This window comes from Rhineura floridana, chromosome 18 (genome assembly GCF_030035675.1).
Source record: "Rhineura floridana isolate rRhiFlo1 chromosome 18, rRhiFlo1.hap2, whole genome shotgun sequence".
In the NCBI taxonomy this organism is placed as follows: domain Eukaryota; kingdom Metazoa; phylum Chordata; class Lepidosauria; order Squamata; family Rhineuridae; genus Rhineura; species Rhineura floridana.
In genome coordinates, this window is record NC_084497.1 from 21,549,641 (window position 1) to 21,555,845 (window position 6,205).

The window sequence follows — 6,205 nt, forward strand, 5'->3', positions numbered from 1 at the left end:
CACAAGTCACGGGCAGGGCCAGGTGCATGGGTGGGGAAGAGCAACAGATGTGACTTTTACCATTATACAGTAGGGCCCTGTTTGCACATTACATTTAAGGGAGTGTCATCCCACTTTGCACAGTCATGGCTTCCCCCGGAGAATCCTGGGAACTGTGGTCTGTTGGGGGTGGTGAGAGTTTTGGGGAGACCTCTGTTTCCCTCACAGAGCTACAATCCCCACATTTCCACAGGAAGATTGATTGCTAAAGCACTCTTGGAATTGTAGCTATGTGAGGGGAATGGGGGTCTCCTAACAGCTTTCAGCACCGTTGGCAGACTGTAGTTCCCGGGGTTCTTTGGGAGAAGCCATGACTGTTTGAAGAGGTAGGATACTATTTTAAATGTGTAGTGCAGATAGGGCCTAGTAGGTTACATCCCAGCCAGGGAAAGGTCGGAGGTTTCTACATCCAGCCTCCTTCCAGACAGGCAAGAGGTATTATCACAGTTCAAAGATGCATTCCAGCCAGGCAAAAGCACTTGAGAGGTGGCCTGTGGGAGGAGGTGGGGGCCAGGAGAGTCCCAACGGCAAATCACAGAGGCCTGGAAGGCTGCATTTGGTCCCTGAAAGAGAGAAAGGATCTCTTTTTAAGGTAGTGGGGTTGGGAAAGAGCTCAACCAGTCAGAGTAGACAGGCTTTTTTATAATGTTGAGATTTTAATGTATTTGTATGTTTTTATACTGTACGTCGCCCAGAGCGGCTGGATAACCAGCTAGATGGGCGACTAATAAATCTAATAAAATAAATAAATAAATAAATAAATTATTATTTCCATTTATAGACCACTTACTATCTAAAAGACCTCAAAGCGGTTTACAATAGAATACACAAGGTACAATAAAAACCACGTAAAATTAATTTACGAAGCAAAATACGTAAACAATATCCATATACATAAACATGAATGAAACCTTAATCTTTAAACAACTAGTTTAAATAGTCTCATACCTTCAAGGAAAATACGCCTGTGTTACCAATACAAAGGCAGGACTAAAGGGAGTCACAAAAAGCGTTTTACATATTTGAAATTTTCTGCTAGAGAATTAAGAGTTACTGAATATATCTTTAAAGGTTTTCGGTTAATCATATTTAAAATGTACTGTATCCCCATAATGATTTCAAAGTTTGCCGTTTTCAAATGAAATACCAAAACATCAGAATTACAACTCAAGGCATTAAAAAACCACTATTTTAAAAGTGTTTTTCAGGATCATCAACAGCTTTCCTATGAACAGGGATGTCAACAGAGATGCATAGTTTTACCATATCGGCCTGCACTCTCTTGCCATTCCTGGAAGCCCTTTCATAGATATATTCTCCAGCTTGATTAGATCCCACAAAGCTGATGCCTTTGAAATCAGGATGGTCACAAATAAAATTCACAGCTGCATGTTGTCCATGGATGATGTTCAGTGTTCCATCGGGCTCCAGCACCCAACAGCAGCTTGACAAGGAACATGAGGACTCCTGGCACACGCTCTTAAGGCTTCATCAAGAAAGTGTTCCCACACGCCATGGCCATGGGGAACATCCAAATAGGAATTATGGCTGAGAAATTGAAAGGTGCGATGCCGGCACACACTCCCAAAGGCAAACGATAGGTGTAAGTGTCCATATCTTTAGTGATGGTCAGAAGGGTCTCACCCAACATAAGGGATGTCACACTACAAGCATGTTCAACAACCTGGAGGCCTCAGCACACATGTCCTCCTCATCAGCCAGGGTCTTCCCTTGTGCTTTCTCTCTCTCTCGTAAGATATTATATATCTTACATCTGTTTCAATACACAAAGAATAATAGTCCTGGGAATGTTTGATATGGTGTGTCCTGTGATTACTTGTACAATATTCAAGGTTGTGTTCCAATTTTCTTTATTTTTGTAAAACAAAGGTCCAGCATATGTGTACAGAATCTGCTTTAATTCTCTTACATCTCTGCAGAGCATGTTTACTTGATAGTTTTATCGTCATTTTTAAAGTGTGAGTTGCTACTGAAATATGGATATGGGGGGGGAAGTCGTTTAGATTGCTGATGCCAATGTCAGTATTGTTTGTAACTGCCAAGACCACATGGTTGATTGTACAGAGAGGTTACATAGTTGGTCAAATCTGATTCCCCATTTTCTTTTAAAGGCCAGTTGATATAGCTTAATTTTGAATAGTATTAGATAAATTTTGCCAAATAACCTTTTTGAGTTGGAGATAGGGATGGAAAGATCTGCTAATTTTGGTTTTCTCAGTGACTAATTTTTGCAGCCTTAAATTCATTTCTCCACATTACTCCAATTTGAGAACTTTTTGTTTAAAACATCCTCATGAAAATTCTCCATCATTTTAGCGTGAGTTTCTCCTACTAAACCCATTTTTGTAGGCAGTTTTACTTAATGTACGCTTTTTGCAAGGAATTTGTTGTCACAGAAAGCATTTTTGTATGTTATTTTCACTCATACTGTATATACATTCTTATGCACACTTTCACCTAACAGAGACATTTTTGTAAAGATTGTGTGATTGGTGAACTGCATTGCAACATTCAAACAAGTGCAAATTTGGATGGCTGTGTTTCCGTTCCCAGGTTTTGGGACGTGCAAATTTGACAGACGCAGAACTGAATTTAATTTTTTCCCATTTTTAGTTGCAGCTAAGCAAAAGCATTTCAAAGAAAGTATATGCATGAGCGTATATTTCTAGTTAGTTGTTCCACAAAAAGTCTGTAGGATTGGATTTATGAAATGCCCTCTTGCTACTCTCCATTTCTCTGTCTCTGCCTGTTTAAGTGGTGTGTGAGGTTAGAGAAGAATAGAAGTTTCTGGAAGGTTCTCCCCACCACCACCAACGCCCTCCTAATTCTCATTTACTGCTTTGTATGGGAGAAATTCCTAGGTTCAGCTCCCAACACCTCCAGTTAAAAGGATAATGTAGCAGTGGATAAGAAAGGTCTCTGCCTGAACCCTGGAGGTGAAGGAACTCTAGGAACTTTGGAGGAGAAGGGTCATTGTCCAACCTCTGGGTAACCCTTGTTCAGGCAAATCAGGACGATTGCTCAATAAAACCGGTTGACTGGTGGAGCCCCAAAACAGCTAGAGGGCACCAAGTTGGCGAAGGCTGTGGACGGCACGCGCTTGCATGCATGAAGATGTACACCTGAAACAAGTTGGAGATTAAGGTCTCATATCCACACCATACATTAAAAGCCCTCATATGCCACTGTCACAGTCGGGGCTCCACCACCCCAGAGAATCCTGGGAACTGTCATTCACTGGTTCCCAAACCTTTCCCCCCCACAGACCACTTGAAAATTCCTCAGGGTCTTGGCAGACCACTTCACAATTTTTCTGCCTGCTGCAGCAATTGCAATATGCCATGCCAGATTCATGATTTTTTAATCATATGTTTACAAACGCTCTATGGCCCACCGGAATGAAGATCACAGATTACTGGTGGTCCACAAACCACATTTTGGGAAACCCCTCTGTAGTTTGCTAAGCGTGCTGGGAATGGTCAAGCTAAAGTTCCCAGGATCCTTTGGGGGTGGCCATGATGAGTGAGGTAGAAGAGTGCTTTAAATGTGGGGTGGTGATGAGTGTGACCCACCTGTGAGTTGCCTTTGTAAGTCTGCGCATAGTGGTACTCCTGGTTTATTCATTCCTTTTTTTATTATTAAACTGCCACCATTTTGGTGAGCAACCCAGAGGCAGGGGTGTAGTCATTCAGGGTCTCACAGGATCTTACTTTCTTGGGAGCTAGGTCCCAGCAGGTCCCTATGTCTCCAGCATCCTATGAGCCAATCAGCATGAAAGGGGAGTGTGTTCGCTGCTGAGAAGAGTCTTCCAACGTGCTTCCTTTTTGTTCCCTGGTGATTGGAGCCAGTCAGAGTAAAAGGAGGTGTGTCAGCCACCGAGAAGACTCTTTTCAGTAGTGCAGACTCTCCCCTTTCATGCTGATTGGCTCCTAAGGACATCTGTTTTTGTGGGAGAAGACATTAACAAGGATCTCGTTCTCAACCTAGCAACAAAAAAGGGGGGGGGCATGGCTATGACTATCATGAAGGGACCCTGCACTTCTGCCACTACATGACTGCACAGCACCATATGTTGTGCTACTCATCCGTTTAAGGACAAGACGACTGACAGGATGTAGGAGTCGGAATGGAACGTTCTGTCCATTTCTTTTCGGTTCTCTCCATTTCTCCTGATATAATGAGATACGAACTTTTCTGCCTATGGCCTTTTCATGAGCCACGTCTTTTGTCTATTGCTGAGCAGAGAGAGGCTGAGGCAGCCTCTGCAAGTGTCAGATGTGGTTGCCCAGCGAGGATGGGAACTCACAGAGACACTCTTCCTTTGATATCACTTCTCAAAGCTCACATTAAATCCTGGAGGATAATACAATAATCGTAACTGTTCGCACCAGTATGGTGCTGTCAAGCTTTGAAAGTGCTTTCAAAATCTTAGGCTGGATCAAACTAAATTCTCCATGAAATGAATAGCTCTAGGTTAGTCATGCCCATTGATTTCAGTGGGTCTACTCTGAGTAGGACTAACATTAGAGGCAACCCATTATATCGCAATAACCCCATCCACTGTCAGGTAGACCAATGTTGCTTTGCAGTTTGGTCCGTGTGTGTGTTAAACTTCACATATGCACTATACACTTAAAACATTGTCGTGCCCCTTTGCTGAACTGGGATGGCTTCCCCCCCAAAGAATCCTGGGAAGTGTGAAGCGTGCTGAGAGTTGTTAGGAGACCCCCAATTCCTCCTCACAGAGGGATTGATTGTGAAACCACTGGGGGGGATCTCGTAACAGCTCTCAGCACCCTCAACAAAGTATACTTCCCAGGACTCTTTGGGAGGCAGCCATGACTGATTAAAGTGGTCTGACACTGCTTTAAATGTGTAGTGGAGATGGGGCCTGAGATTGGATGGCTTGCCAAAGGTCATCAAGAGCATTCATGTCAAAGGGGATTTGAACCAGGTATTTCTCGGCGGGATAGCTCGGTCTCCTGACCGCCCTGCCGTGCCTTGGCTACGCCACCAATCATTAATTCGACCGTATTAAGTTATTGTGAGGATCTCTCCCTCCATCTGTCTCCTTTCTTGCCGAGAGGAAAGGTGATCCCTCTTCTCAACTGCCAACAGCTTCCCATGGAATCTTCTAGCTTCCTGATTGGCTCTTGCAATTCCAACGGACTTCAAGAGAAAATAGAGCCCGGCTGACTGTTCTGCTACTCGCTAGTCCAGCAAATTACGGTTAGTTTTGTGTCTCCTTTGCCTATTCATCTCCAGACCTCTTTGAGGGAAATACCCTGCATAGGGGAGGGTTCCTGTGCCAGTAGGCCGGGTTGGGGGAACCGGATTCTGCTGGATGCCAGTTCTTATCAGCTCCAGCTGGTATGGCCAATGATCAAGGATGATGGGAGATGTAAGACAATGTGTCTCTTGATACAAGCGATATAGGGAGGACAGAGAAGGATGGTACTGTAAGTGGTGTCCCATAAGAACACCTGAAGAGCCCGGCTAAATCAGGCCAGAGGCTCATCTCATCCAATATCTGGTTCTCTCAATGGTGATCCAGATGCCTCAATGGGAAGCAGGACCTGAGTGCAACAGCAGCTCTTCCCAGTTGTGCTTCCCAGCAGCTTGGTCTTCAGAGGCAAACCGCCTCCGACTACGGAGGCAGAGCACAGCCATCATGGCTGGTAGCCATAGTTAAACTCTGGGATTTGCTACCACAAGGTGTAGTCATGGCCACCAACTTGGATGCTTTAGATTTGGGGGGCACATTTATGGAGGAGAAGGCTATCCCTGGTTACGATGGCTCCGGTGCTGAGGGCAAGTATGCCTTAGTGAAAATAAAACACAAAAATGCATCATATTAGGCCAAGTTGTTTTGCAAAAATGTATCTATTGGGCAAAATTACATTAAAATTTGCATTTTCAGAGGAGTTTGCACTAAAATGCTGATGAATTTCCATGAGGGCTTTAAGAAAGAATTGCAAACTAATGCGGAGAACTAATCTTCTGATTGGAAAAATAAGAAACTGAAACTGACAAGATTCCCCCAACCTTCTTTGCAAAGCTGTTAAGTTTTTAAGTAAGTTGAAAGGATTGAGAACTTCTTCCTCTTCCCCTCAGGAGCCAAATTTCCAATCCCTATCCAAGAACC